We start from the raw sequence: 15803 nt of genomic DNA on the forward strand, positions 1-15803 counted from the left end.
GAAATGGGAAGATCACCAGCTCTGGAGCTAACTTGATTCTTAGTCTTCCCGTCACCTGGCCAGTTCTCTTTTCCTGATTACCATGGAAACTTCCTGGGTACTCTCCTCACCTCTCCCCAGCCTGGACTTGCACCAGGTTGAGTTTACTGTTTCTAGAACCCAGAGAGCCCTTAACAGCATCACAGGCACGGGGCCTGATTTAATACCGGCGCCCACTAGTACTGCATTAATATTAGTCCCATGCTCGATGTGACCACATTGTTTCATGAAATGCCCAATAGACAAAGCAGCCAGTAGTGAATGGATAGTGCAATGAATTATTTGAACTAGGATTTTTTTCTTAGTTGAGGATAGTCACTTTCGCAGAAACTACTGAACGCTAAAAACAGAAACTAACAAAACCATTTTTATCTCGAAGTGAGTAACTAAACAAACAAGTGTAAGGCATTCTCATTCTCCTTTTAATAAATTTAACCTCAGTCTCCATTTTATGGTTGAGTACTGCTGCTGCTGCTGCTTCATCGCTCAGCGGTAGGATTTCCTCCACACTCTCTCCAGCACCTGTTTGTGGATTTTTGATGATGGCCATTCTGACCGGCGTGAGGTGATATCTCATTGTAGTCGATTTGCATTTCTCTAATAATGAGTGATGTTGAATATCTCTTCATGTGTGCCCTTATCAAAGTCTACTGCTTCAGAGAAGTCTTCTCTGAACTTCAGGCTTCCCCTCATTTCCAGTCTGAGTTAAGCATGCTCTCCCTTGTGAACTTACTAAATGGCACAAATATGTCTGTTTCCTCTACTACAATTATGAGTTTCCCCAAGGGGGTTGGCAGTATCTTGTTCTTCTCCAATTTATCCCATATTATTGGCACCATGGGCTTCCCTCCTGGCTCAGCAATAAAGACTCTGCCTGCAATGCGGGAGATCCAGGTTCAATCCCTGGGACAGGAAGATCCCCTGGAGGAGGGTATGGCAACCCACTTCAGTATTCTTGCCTGGAGAATTCCATGGACAGAGAAGATTGGCAGGCTACAGTCCATAGGGTCACAAAGAGTTAGATGTGACTCAAGAGACCTAGCATGCATGCATATGGCACAATGTCTGAAACATTGTAGAAATTTAATAAATGCTTGAAAAATAGATATGATGACTTCTCCAAATAAATTAATTTGTACTGCTTTTAACTCCAGGAAAATTTTATTTTAAGCAATGTATATATTCAATGAAACTCTATTAAAATGTATTATGCTCCCCTTCTTAAAAATTAATCAAAATACTGAGTGCAAGAAACAGTAAATTCTACTGGTCTTGTTGGATAAAAATCATGTGTTGTGGGAGCAGCCAAACTGAGCTTGGAGCCTTATCCTCTCACATACTGTTCATAGAATCTTGTGAAAGTTACTTAACTCCCTTAGGATTCATTTTCTTCATCTGTAAAATGGACACAATAGGAGTACAGATTTAATAAGAGGTACTGTGAAGTCAATATGAGTCAAAAAATGAGAAAGACTTAGAAAAGTTCTTGGCACATAGTAAGTATTCAATAAATGTGAGCTGTTAATGTCTTCACTTTTTCCTTAATGGTTCAGAAACTTCAATATGTGTCACTTTTATGCTGTGGTTTAATCAGATCAGATCAGTCGCTCAGTCATGTCCGACTCTTTGCAGCCCCATGAATCGCAGCACGCCAGGCCTCCCTGTCCATCACCAACTCCCGGAGTTCACTCAGACTCACGTCCATTGAGTCAGTGATGCCATCCAGCCCTCTCATTCTCTGTCATCCCCTTCTCCTCCTGCCCCCAATTCCTCCCAGCATTAGAGTCGTTTCCAATGAGTCAACTCTTCGCACGAGGTGGCCAAAGTACTGGAGTTTCAGCTTTAGCATCATTCCTTCCAAAGAAATCCCAGGGCTGATCTCCTTCAGAATGGACTGGTTGGATCTCCTTGCAGTCCAAGGGACTCTCAAGAGTCTTCTCCAGCACCACAGTTTAAAAGCATCAATTTTTCGGTGCTCAGCCTTCTTCACAGTCCAACTCTCACATCCATACATGACCACAGGAAAAACCATAGCCTTGACTAGATGAACCTTTGTTGGCAAAGTAATGTCTCTGCTTTTCAATATGTTATCTAGGTTGGTCATAACTTTCCTTTCAAGGAGTAAGCGTCTTTTAATTTCATGGCTGCAGTCACCATCTGTAGTGATTTTGGAGCCCAGAAAAATAAAGTCTGACACTGTTTCCACTGTTTCTCCATCTATTTCCCATGAAGTGGTGGGACCAGATGCCATGATCTTTGTTTTCTGAATGTTGAGCTTTAAACCAACTTTTTCACTCTCCTACCAAGATATCTAAGGAAGTTTGTCTTTCTAGTAAATGAACTCAGACTGCTGGGTTTTTTAAATCCTTATGGCTATCATTTTCTTATTTTCTTGCTTGCTATCAGCTGACATTTATTGCTAAAACCATGTGTCTCTCCGTGGCTTTGCCACTCCAATTTTTACTATATCATACTTAACATTCTATGAACTAGGAAAACATACTACTAAGTTTCTTAAAATAATCTGGAAAGTAATAGATAAGACTATGAACTAAATCCTAATCATAAGGAATTCTCATGTCCAGAAAATAAAAAGTATGTTATTATATGGAAACATTTATTTCCTAGATGCATTTTGTGCTTTCTTCCTGTCAACAGAAAATGCTGTATGTTTCTGAGTAATAAACTTCTGGGATAATTAAAGTGGTATCTCACTTGCATGCCATCTGTAGAAGGATAATATGGCACAGTGGAAATAGCAAAGACAACAGAGATCTGAGACCAAATTTTAATTCTACTTGCTCATGTGAACTTGAGCAATTTGTTTAGTATTTCTGAGCTTGACTTTCTTCACATTAAGATAAAAACACTTCTGGAATAATAAGACCTATAGGATTAGAAATTGTTGATGTAAATAACCAGTGTGCCAGTAAACAATAGGGCTCAAAATATAAGAATCATTAAAGTTATCATCTGTTCATCCATAATTGTCTTTAGTGTGCAATCCAAATATTTAAATATTTTAACTTTTCACAGATTTATATTTTACTCTCTGAAATACCTTTTTTGGTTTTATAACAAATCTTAATATTTTACTGGATCAATAATGCCTTGATAAAATGAATTATCTCTGTCTGCTTTTCTTTTTTAACCTCCATTTAAAAATAAGGTTGAATATTAAAATTTTAATTCAATATGTCTAAATTATTAACAGATAGTTTTGGTAAAGGAAGAATTAAAACTTTTATCCCTTTTGTTCCCTGCCTTGATTTGAATAATTTGAACGGTCCTGGCTTGCTCATTCTCCACTATGTATTCTGCTGATGTTTCCTTTGAACAGTTCTGTCTCCATCTGTCTCCAAATCTGTCTTGCATTTTTCAAATAAATATTAATAAATTATAGATGTTTTTGTTAAACAGACTGAATCTTAATAATAAAAGGAAACAAGACAGGAGTATAGAACTCTATAAACTGAATACACCCCAATGATGGTTAATATGACATCAGTGGTTTATCTAATTTTTAGGGGACCAATAAGCACACAGTTTATATAATGTGCTTTGCCTATTGCTTGATCTAGCCATTTTTCAATATTCATGTATAAATGGTGATATCTAATGTATATAGCAGGCTATAAATTCTAATTAGATCACAACTTCCCATTCTTGGAACAATAAACACAGTATTAATCATTTTGTCACATTCAAGACATACTGAACTACCTTATTTGATCCACTTCCAAATCTAGTCTAAACTGAAGTAGAATTGTCTCTCATTCCCCTAAAAGATAGCTGAGAAATAAGAGGTCGGTAAAGGAGGAACTGATTTATTATGACTGGATGGCTATCTCTGTCTGATTAATTACTCTTTACTTTAAGATGCCTACATTTTAAACTTCTCATTATTTGCCCTCTCAAATAAAATATATCTTTCAGATCTCTGGAGCATGTTTAAAATTAAATTTTAGTCCTTTAACATTTGAAAGCAGCGTTTCTACTAGCTCAGATTCATTACTGATTTTGCTGTGTCGCCTAAAATTTAATTATAAAGATGACACTTTAATCCCAGTGAAACTGGTTGGTTTATTATAAGTGAGGGACAAAAATGCCAACAGACAGATCAGAGCTCCAGAAATATTTTTTTTTATTTTTTCCAACAGAATGAGTTATATTAACATGGAAATGTATGCGCAAGTAAACTTCAAATGTTATTCTTGTAGCAGCGTACATTCATAAGGGCAATGATACCTGACATTGTGGTTCCTTTTTAGGCACTTAATGACTTATTGGATCATTAAACACCATTCGCTCCCTGCTTTTCATGGACCCTGGAGCTAGTCATTAACTCCATAGTGAGGAATGTGAACAATGGAGTTACTGTCTAATTGTAGTTACAATCTTCTCTCCCCTGTTATCATGTATCTATATAACTAATATCAGAAGCTTTATTATTTCTATCACCTCTGTAGTGACTGATGCCTTCATTGAATGATTTTTAAATCTGTTTTATAAGAGAAAACTGTTATATGCATTTGATACATAGAATGGCATTTTTCAATTTGGGGGAAAATAAAAGTTAACAATAAAATAATCCATATAAAATGGTAATTCAAAACAAACTTGGACAGTACTAAAAAAACAATACTGAAAAATAACTCAAGTATAAAACTATATTTTTAGAAATATAAGCCATATTTATAAAATAAACCTGTCTTTCTGATTATTAGTTAGCTTAATTTATATTTAGATTTTGAATGCTTTTCTCCCAATGTATAAATCATGGTACAAAAGTGCACATTCTATGATTTTAGTTGTTAAATATTTTAAGGTATATTCTAAAAGTAAAAACATGTACTGTTTTAAAAGTACTTGCTTTTGAGGTCATTATTTGATTGCCCTAGGAAAGAGAGTTGTTGGATTCTTTTCCCTATTGATGGCTTCCAGATTAAACCATAGACTAAAGGTTACAAAATACAGCCCATAAGCCACATTCAGCTCAAAGATTCATATGCTTCCATAAAAATTCAATTAAATCAAAACACTTAAAATTGACTTCTAAGAGAAAGCTTAGAGAAAACTTTTTGACTTTGGCTTAGGCAAATATTTCTCAGATATAACACCAAAGCTCAATCCTTAAAAAAAAAAAAAAGAATGATAAATTAGACTTTACCAAAATTAGAAATATATGCTATTTGAAAGTCATGTTAGAAGAATGAAGACAGGCAACAGACTAAGAGAAAATATTTTCCAAATCATAAATCTGATAAAGGACTTGTACCCAAAATTTATAAAGGTCACTCAAAATTCAGAAAAAGAAAAATCAACAACACAATTTAAAAAGAGAAGAGATGTGAACAATTACTTCACTAAAGATATATGGATGGGAAATAAGCATATATAATCATGCTCAACATCATTAATGGTTAAGGAAATTGCCAGGTAGTGCTAGTGATAAAGAACCTGCTTGCCAATGCAGGAGACTACTTAAGAGACATAGGTTCCATCTCTGGGTCAGGAAGATCCCCTGGAGGAGGGCACAGCAACCCACTCTGGTATTCTTACCTGGAGAATCCCATGGAGAGCAGAGCCTGGCAGTCCATAGGGTCACAGCTTTAAAAAAAACTGACAATACCAAATGAAAGGATATGAAGTAACTATAACTCCTATTCATTGGATGGACTGCAAATATTTTTCCAAGTGGAAACTTCATATGCACTTAAACATAAACTTACCACATAACCCATAAACCCCACTCTTAAGTGTTCACACAAATGAAATAAAAACTTAAATTTGCACAAAAATCCACACATGAGTGTTTATTAGTAATCAACAAAATATGAAAACAGCACAAATAGTTTTCAGCTGGGAAATGGATAAACAAATTGTGGCTCATCTGTCCAACAGAATGGAATACCACTCATCAATAAAAAGAACAAATTACTAATAAATGAAATAACTGAGATGTGTCTCTAATTAGGCTAAATGAAAGAAACCAGAGTCTAAAAGCTACATACATCATGATTCTATTTATGAGATTGTTGGAAAAACAAAACCATAGATATAAAATAGAAACAAAAACACTAGTCACCATGTGTTGGGGATATGGAGGAAGAATACACTGCAAAAGGACACAGGGAAAATTTGGAGATAATACTATTGTTCTATCTTGATTGTGGTGGTGGTTACACAACTTACATGTCTGTGAATTCTCAGAACTTCACAATTAACAGGGAAATTTTTACTATATGTAAATTGAACTCTTTTAAGAAGATATAGGTGAAAATGGTACAATAATTCAGAAATTTTACATGTTACTACTGATTATTTTCCCTGGAGTAGGAAATGGCAACCCACTTCGGTATTCTTGCCTGGAGAATCCCATGGACAGAGGATCCGGGTGGGCTACAGTCCATGGGGTTGCAAAGAGTCAGACACAACTGAGCAACTAACACGCTGATTACTTTATCCTGGGGAAAAAAGAGGAAAACCAGGTAACACTAGGACAATATTTTGTTATTCAACAAGTATTTAAGAAGCACCAACTGTCTTTTCCAATGAGTCAGCTCTTTGAGAAAGATGGAGGGCAGGAGGAGAAGGGGGTGACAGAGGATGAGATGGTTGGATGGCTTCACTAACTCAATGAACAAACTCTAGAAGACAATGAAGGACAGGGAAACATGGCATGCTTCTATGGGGTCACAAAGAGTCTGACAGGACTTGGCAACTGAACGACAACTGTAAGTTAGGTATTATTCTAAACAATGAAAATGCAGCTAGGAATAAAGCAAACAAGAATCTTCAAGCTTCTGGACTTATATTCCAGAAGAAGGAGACACAATTACCACATACACATGTGAAATAGACAGTTGCTGCTGCTGCTGCTGCTGCTAAGTCGCTTCAGTCGTGTCCGACTCTGTGCGACCCCATAGACGGCAGCCCACCAGACTTCCCCGCCCTTGGAATTCTCCAGGCAAGAACACTGGAGTGGGTTGCCATTTCCTCCTCCAATGCATGAAAGTGAAAGGTGAAAGTGAAGTCGTTTAGTCGTGTCCGACTCTTAGCAACCCCATGGACTGCAGCCTACCAGGCTCCTCTGCCCATGGATTTTCCAGGCAAGAGTACTGGAGTGGGTGCCATTGCCTTCTCTGAAAATAGACAGTCAGATGCTAATGAGTGCTAGAGAGAATAATAAAGCAAAGAGTTGACAGAGTCAAAAGTTGAAGATTGAAATGTAAAATAACATAGATAAGGAAAGCTTCACTGAGAAGGTGCATTTGAACAAACAGCTGAAGGAGATAAGAGCACTAGGTATGCATTTTTCTGTATTCAGGAAGAGGGAAACACAAGGGCAAAGGCCTTGTGACAGGAGTGTGCCAGGTATGCCTAAGGAGACATATATTGGCCCATGTGCCTGAATTAGAATGAGGGGAGAGGAAGAATAACAGGAGATGTCAGAAAATTAAAAGGAGCCAGGTTGGGCATGGCTTTGTTTTCATCGTTATGAAAAGCTATTAAATGTGTTCAGAATAGAAATGGCATTATTTGACTACCATAATAACACTAGATTATGGTGGAAAAGGTAGAAGTAGCAAGGTTAAGATGCTAATACAGAAATCAAGATGAGAAATAATGATGACTTGGAAAAGAGTGTGCACAGTAGAGATAGTGAGATGTTCAATTATATTATCTTTGGAAGGCAAAACCAACAGGATATGCAAATATTTGTAAGATATGGGCTGAAAGTGAAGAAGAACTAAAAAGCCTCATGATGAAAGTGAAAGAGGAGAGTGAAAAAGTTGGCTTAAAGCTCAACATTCAGAAAACCAAGATCATGGCATCTGGTCCCATCACTTCATGGGAAATAGATGGGGAAACAGTGGAAACAGTGGCAAACTTTATGTTTGGGGGCTCCAAAATCACTGCAGATGGTGACTGCAGCCATGAAATTAAAAGACGCTTACTCCTTTGAAGGAAAGTTATGACCAACCTAGATAGCATATTGAAAAACAGAGACATTACTTTGCCAACAAAGGTCCGTCTAGTCAAGGCTATGCTTTTTCCAGTGGTCATGTATGGATGTAAGAGTTGGACTGTGAAGAAAGCTGAGCACCAAAGATTTGATGCTTTTGAACTGCTGTGTTGGAGAAGACTCTTGAGAGTCCCTTGGACTGCAAGGAGATCCAACCAGTCCATTCTGAAGGAGATCAGCCTTGGGATTTCTTTGGAAGGAATGATGCTAATGCTGAAACTCCAGTACTTTGGCCACCTCATGCGAAGAGTTGACTCATTGGAAACGACTCTGATGCTGGGAGGGATTGGGGGCAGGAGGAGAAGGGGATGACAGAGGATGAGATGGCTGGATGGCATCACTGACTCGATGGACATGAGTCTGAGTGAACTCCAGGAGTTGGTGATGGACAGGGAGGCCTGGCATGCTGTGATTCATGGGGTCGCAAAGATTCGGACATGACTGAGCGACTGAACTGAACTGATGGGCTGAAAAAGAAAGTGAGAAATCAAAGATGACTATAAAGTTTTTTACTTAAGTAACCATAGAACTGAAAAGAAAGAAAGTGAAAGTGAAGTCGCTCAGTTATGTCCGACTCTTTCCGACCCCATGGACTGTAGCCTACCATGTTCCTCCATCCATGGGATTTTCCAGACAAGAGTACTGGAGTGGGTTTCCATTTCCTTCTCCAGAGGATCTTCCCGACCCAGGGGTCGAACCAGAGTCTCCCGCATTGTTGGCAGACGCATTACTGTCTGAGCCACCAGGGAAGTCTTATAAAACTGAAGATGTCATTTACTGAGAAGAAGTAGATTTGGGAATAGAGAAAATCAATTGTGTCAAATACTGTGGTTGTGTCAAGACATAACCAATTCCTCCCAGCATTAGAGTCGTTTCCAATGAGTCAGCTCTTCGCATCAGGTGGCCAAAGTATTGGAGTTTCAGTTTCAACATCAGTCCTTCCAGAGAACACCCAGACCTGATCTCCTTTAGAATGAACTGGTTGGATCTCCTTGCAGTCCAAGGGACTCTCAAGAGTCTTCTCCAACACCATAGTTCAAAAGCTTCAATTCTGCAGTGCTCAGCTTTCTTTATAGTCCAACTCTCACATCCATACATGACTACTGGAAAAACCACAGCTTTGAGTAGATGGACCTTTGTTGGCAAAGTAATGTCTCTGCTTTTTAATATGCTGTCTAGTTTGGTCAACACTTTTCTTCCAAGGAGTAAACATCTTTTAATTTCATGGCTGCAGTCACTGTCTGCAGTGATTTTGGAGGCCAAAAAAATAAGGTCTGACACTGTTTCCACTGTTTCTCCATCTATTTGCCATGAAGTGATGGGACCAGATGCCATGATCTTTGTTTTATGAATGTTGAGCTTTAAGTCAACTTTTTCACTCTACTCTTTCACTTTCATCAAGAGATTCTTTAGTTCTTCTCACTTTCTATCATAAGGGTGGTGTCATCTGCATATCTGAGGTTATTGATATTTCTCCCGGCAATCTTGATTCCAGCTTGTGCTTCCTCCAGCCCAGCTTTTCTCATGATGTACTCTGAATATAAGTTAAATAAGCAGGGTGACAATATACATTCTTGACATACTCCTTTTCCTATTTGGAACCAGTCTGTTGTTCATGTCCAGTTCTAGCTGTTGCTTATTGACCTGCATTCAGATTTCTCAAGAAGCAGGTCAGGTGTTCTGGCATTCCCATCTCTTTCAGAATTTTCCACAGTTTGGTGTGATCCACACTGTCAAAGTTTTGGCATAGTCAATAAAGCAGAAATAGATGTTTTTCTGGAACTCTCTTGCTTTTTTGATGATCCAGCGGATGTTGGCAATTTGATCTCTGGTTCCTCTGCCTTTTCTAAAACCAGCTTGAACATCTGGAAGTTCACAGTTAACATCTTATTGAAGCCTGACTTAGAGAATTTTGAGCATTACTTTACTAGTGTGTGAGTTGAGTACAATTGTGTGGTAGTTTCAGCATTCTTTGGCAATGCCTTTTTTCAGGATTAAAATGAAAACTGACCTTTTCCAGTCCTGTGGCCACTGCTGAGTTTTCCAAATTTGATGACGTATAGAGTGCAGCACTTTCACAGCATCATCTTTTAGGATTTGAAGTAGCTCAGCTGGAATGCCATCACCTCTACTAGCTTTGTTCGTAGCGATGCTTCCTAAGGCCCACTTGACTTCACATTCCAGGATGTCTGGCTCTAGGTGAGTGATCATACCATTGTGATTATCTGCATCATGAGGATCATTTTTGTACAGTTCTTCTGTGTATTCTTGCCACCTCTTCTTAGTATCTTCTGCTTCTGTTAGGTCCCTACCATTTAATCCTTTATTGAGCCCATCTTTGCATGAAATATTCCCTTGGTATCTCTAATTTTCTTTAAGACATCTCTAGTCTTTCCCATTCTTTTTTTCCCCCTCTATTTCTTTGCACTGATTGCTGCGGAAAGCTTTCTTATCTCTCCTTGCTATTCTTTGGAACTCTGCATTCAAATGGGTATATCTTTCCTTTTCTCCTTTGCTTTTCACTTTTCTTCTTTCCACAGCTATTTGTAAGGCCTCCTCAGACAGCCATTTTGCTTTTTTGCATTTCTTTTTCATGGGGATGGTCTTGATCCCTGTCTCCTGTACAGTGTCACGAACCTCCATCCATAGTTCCTCAAGCACTCTATCAGATCTAGTCCCTTGAATGTATTTCTCACTTCTACTGTATAATTGTTAGGGATTTGATTTAGGTCATACTTGGTCTAGTGGTTTTCCCCCACTTTCTTCAATTTAAGTCTGAATTTGGCAATAAGGAGTTCATGATCTGAACCATAGTCAGCTCCCAGCCTTGTTTTTGCTGACTCTATAAGGCTTCTCCATCTTTGGCTGCAAAGAATATAATCAATCTGATTTTGGTGTTGGCCATCTGGTGATGTCCATGCATAGAGACCTCTCTTGTGTTGTTGGAAGAGGGTGTTTGCTATGACCAGTGCATTCTCTGGCAAAACTCTGTTAACCTTTTCCCTGCTTCTTTTGTACTCCAAGGCCAAATTTGCCTGTTACTCCAGGTATCTCTTGACTTCCTACTTTTGCATTCCAGTCCCCTATAATGAAAAGGACATCTTTTTGGGGTGTTAGTTCTAGAAGGTCTTGTAGATCTCCATAGAACCGTTCAACTTCAGCTTCTTAAGCATTACTGGTTGGGGCATAGACTTGGATTACTGTGATATTGAATGATTTTCCTTGGAAACGAACAGATATTGTTCTGTCATTTTTGAGATTGCATCCAAGTACTGTATTTTGGACTCTTTTGTTGACTATGACAGCTACTCCATTTCTTCTAAGAGTCAATAGATGGTGATAATACTGATAGGAGCTACTATTATTGAACATCTAGTATATGCAAAACATTCTATATAAGTAACCTTTAACTCTCATGATATCCTTGCAAAGTAAGTAAGTATTGTTACCCTGCATTCACGGAAAAGAAAATCAAACTGTGGAGAAGGTAATGTAGTTGAGATTTCACAACTAGGAGTGTCACAATTATCACTTGAACAGGTCTTTTCCTTTCAACAGGGTGTTTGGAAGTGATCACCCTTGTTAAGTCTTTCTTTCTGTTCTGTCATACCTGAGAGATAGATAAATTCCCATAATTAATAGTAGGACTGTGTTCCCATCTGTAACAAGGAGAGAAGTATATGTCCAACTCTCCAAAAGAAGCATAGTTTGAAAAAAGAAGATAATTTGGGAATGATTCGGAACCTCTTAGAACCAGAAAAACACACTGCCCAGCTTTGCATTCAGCCTCCTTTGTTGAGGGTGGCTCTCCTTAATGGTCAAAATGAATATAAATCTACCTGGTATTTTTAAAATATTTACATAAATTACAGAGGCTGAATAGACCTCTATCAGTGACTGTTGAGGACTAGAGGAAAAAGGGGAATGATGCTACCAGATTCAGAATGTCACTTTATCAAAAATTTAAGAATGTCTGGAAAGACTGACCTCAATCTTTAGCACTATTCTATATTATTAATATGAGGATTCACGATCACTTAGAAAAATAAATGGAGACCCCTAGAAGCCAACACTGGTACACTAAAAGTCTGTCAGATTATTTTTCTGATTGGTTGTTCAAAGTAAATCTCTTCAAAAGGAATTTGATGAGACTTTTCAGGTCATCTTTGTGAAAAAGATCGTTAAGTATTCACTTCATGATAGTGCAAATAGTTTTTTTAAAAAATGACCATCATTATTAGGTATAAAATAAGCTATAAGGATATATTGTACAATGTGGGGAATATAGCAAATATTTTATAATAACTATAAATGAAGCATAAATATTAAAAATGGTAAACCACTTTACTATACACCTGTAACTTATTATTTATCAACTATACTTCAATAAAAAATTTTAAAACAGACCATATGCTAAACCAGCAAATCTAAATAAATCTAAATTCGTATTATATAGTATATGTTTGCTGAAAACAGAAATATCAAATTAGAAATTAATACTAAAAAGATATCTGAAAATATTTGAAATGCCTATAAACTAAAAAACATACTTTGAAATAAATCATCGGCCAAAGAAAAATTTACAAGGCAATTAGAAAAAGCTTTGAGTTGAATGAAAATGAAATCACAACATATCAGAATTTGTAGAATGCAGATAGCACAATACTTAGCAAGAAATTTATAGCATTAAATGCTTTTTTTCAAAAGTCTAAAATATGCTGTCTAAACTGCCATCTCATAAAGCTAAAAATAAAGAAATAAAACAGCGAGTTAAACCAGAGTAAAAAGAAAAAAGGAAATAAATTTAAGAATTGCAATCAGTGAATTAGAAAACAGAAAATAGAGAAAATTTAATGAAAACAAACACAGGTTCTTTGAAAATATGCATAAACTGGTGAACCTCTAGTTAATTGAAAGAAAACCTTTAGTCAATGAAAGAAAACAAATTAGATATATGAGCAATAAAAGAGAGAGTACCATTATCAATCATATGGAATTTAAAATAATGATGAGATTATTAAAAATTTATAACAATAAATTTGACAACTTAGATGAAATAAACACACTTCTAGAAATCACTTAAATAACTAAACTGACATAAAAATTAGAAAATTTGGATAGTCATATCTATCAATGAAACTGAATTCATAATTTATAACATTCTTACAAACAAAACTCCATAACCAAGTTGCTTCACAGGTAAATTATTTAAAATACTTAAGGAAGAAATGAAAACTGGAAAAGGTCAGTTTTCATTTCAATCCCAAAGAAAGGCAATGCGAATGAATGTTCAAACTACTGCACAATTGCACTCATCTCACACTCTACCAAAGCAATGCTCAAAATTCTCCAAGCCAGGCTTCAACAATACGTGAACCATGAACTTCCAGATGTCCAAACTGGATTGAGAAAAGGCAGAGGAACCAGAGATCAAATTGCCAACATCCACTGGATCATCAAAAAAGCAAGAATTCCAGAAAAACATCTACTTCTGCTTTATTGACTATGCCAAAGCCTTTGACTGTGTGCATCACAACAAACTGTGGAAAGTTCTGAAAGAGATGGGAATACCAGACCACCTGACCTGCCTCTTGAAAAATCTGTGTGCAGGTCCAGAAGCAGATAGAACTGGACATGGAACAACAGACTGGTTCCATATCAGGAAAGGAGTACATCAAGGCTGCATATTGTCACCTTGATTATTTAACTTATATGCAGAGTACATTATTACAAAATGCTGGGCTACATAAAGCAAAAGCTGGAATCAAGATTGTTGAGAGAAATATCAATAACCTCAGATATGCAGATGACACCACCCTTATGGCAGAAAGCAAAAAAGAACTAAAGAGCCTCTTGATGAAAGTGAAAGAGCAGAGTGACAAAGTTAGCTTAAAACTCAACATTCCGAAAACTAAGATCATGGCATCTGGTTTTATCACACAGTAAATAGATGGGGAAACAACAGAAACAGTGAGAGACTTTATTTTTGGGGCTCCAAAATCACTGCAGATGGTGACTGCAGCCATGAAATTAAAAGGGGCTTGCTCCTTGAACGAAAAGCTATGATCAACCTAGACAGCATATTAAAAAGCAGAGACATTACTTTGCCAACAAAGGTCCATCTAGTTAAAGTTGTGGTTTTTCCAGTAGTCATGGATGGATATAAGAGTTGGACTGTGAAGAAAGCTGAGTGCCGGAGAATTGATGTTTTTGAACTATGGTGTTGGAGAATACTCTTGAAAGTCCTTTGGACTCTAAGGAGATCTAACCAGTCCAACCTAAAGGAAATCAGTTCTGGATATTCATTGGAAGGACTTATCCTGAAGCTGAAAGTCCAATACTTTGGCTAGTTAATGGGAAGAACTGACTCACTTGAAAAGACCCAGATGCTGGAAAAGATTGAAGGCAGGAGGAGAAAGGGATTACAGAGGATGAGATGGTTAGAAGGCATCACTGACTCTATGGACATGAGTTTGAGTAAACTCCAGGAGGTGATGGACAGGGAAGCCTGGTGTGCTGTAGTCCATAGGGTCCCAAAAAGTCAGACACAACTGAGCGACTGAACTGAACTGAACTGAAGGAAGAAATGATGCCAAGCCTATCATTTTTTCACAGAAAATAAGGGCATTTTTTTCACAGAAAATAAGGGATGTGAGTTACAGCTTTCAACTCATTCTAGGAGCTCAATATTACCTTTATACCAAAGCCAGACAACAACATTAATAGAAAAGAAAACTACAGGGACTTCCCTGGTGGTCCAGTGTTTAGGACTCAGCACTTTCACTGCTGTGGCCCCAGGTTCAGTCCCTGGTCAGGGATCTAAGACACCACAAGCTGCATGGCACAGCTGAAAAAGCGAAAAAAAGAAAACTATAGACCAACATTCTTCTTGAGCACAGCCTTAAAAATCATTAATAAAATATTAGCAAATCAAATACAGAAAATAATATTAAATAGACAATATATCCTCAAACTGGATTTATCCTAGAGATGAAAGTTTCATTAATATTTGAATATTGAATGATATAGTTTTCCATATTAATAAATAATAATGAAAACCCAGAAGGTTATTTCAATTTAACAAAAGATGTGCAGATTCAAGATCATTGGTACACTGAAAACTAAGATTTTGCTAGGATAATGAGAGAAAACCTATACAAATGTAGAGCTATACCATGCTCATGGATTGGAAACTCAAAGTTACAATGTCAATTCTCCCTAAATTCATATGCAGATTCAATGCAATTCTAATCAATATTCCAGCAGTCTTCTTCATAGAGATTGACAAGTTGATTCTAAATTTATATGGAAATGCAAATTATTCTGAAAACAAAGGGGAAAGATGGAAGAATTATGCTACGTGCTTCATATTATTTTCCTACAAAAGTTGAAAGAGTGAGATATTAATGAAACATAGATATATAGATTGAACAGAATAAATTGACCAGAAATAAACCTTCATATTTATGCTCCAGTTGATTTTCAACAAAGATGCCAAGGTAATTCAATGGGAAAAACATAAGTTTTCAAAAACTCTTGTTAGAACAACTGGATGTCCATGTGAAAACAAAAAAATGAACTTTGATCATGATGACTTCATATATCCAAAAAGGAATTTGAAATTGATGATAAACTTAGATGTATAAGTATATTTATAAAACAGAATACATGAGAATGCTTTTGTGAGCCTAAGTCAGGCACAGTTTTACTAAACAGGGCGCAAATGTCACAAACT

The 15803-nt window shown here is 36.9% G+C and overlaps 1 non-coding gene across 1 annotated transcript; it reads left to right on the plus strand.

Annotated features, from left to right (window-relative positions):
• The first annotated feature begins 14814 nt into the window (after nt 1-14814).
• TRNAE-UUC lies at nt 14815-14887 on the plus strand. The gene has a single exon. It is a non-coding gene; the product is annotated as a tRNA-Glu (tRNA).
• Nucleotides 14888-15803: the final 916 nt, after the last annotated feature.

Source organism: Bos indicus x Bos taurus, chromosome X (genome assembly GCF_003369695.1).
Source record: "Bos indicus x Bos taurus breed Angus x Brahman F1 hybrid chromosome X, Bos_hybrid_MaternalHap_v2.0, whole genome shotgun sequence".
NCBI lineage: Eukaryota > Metazoa > Chordata > Mammalia > Artiodactyla > Bovidae > Bos > Bos indicus x Bos taurus.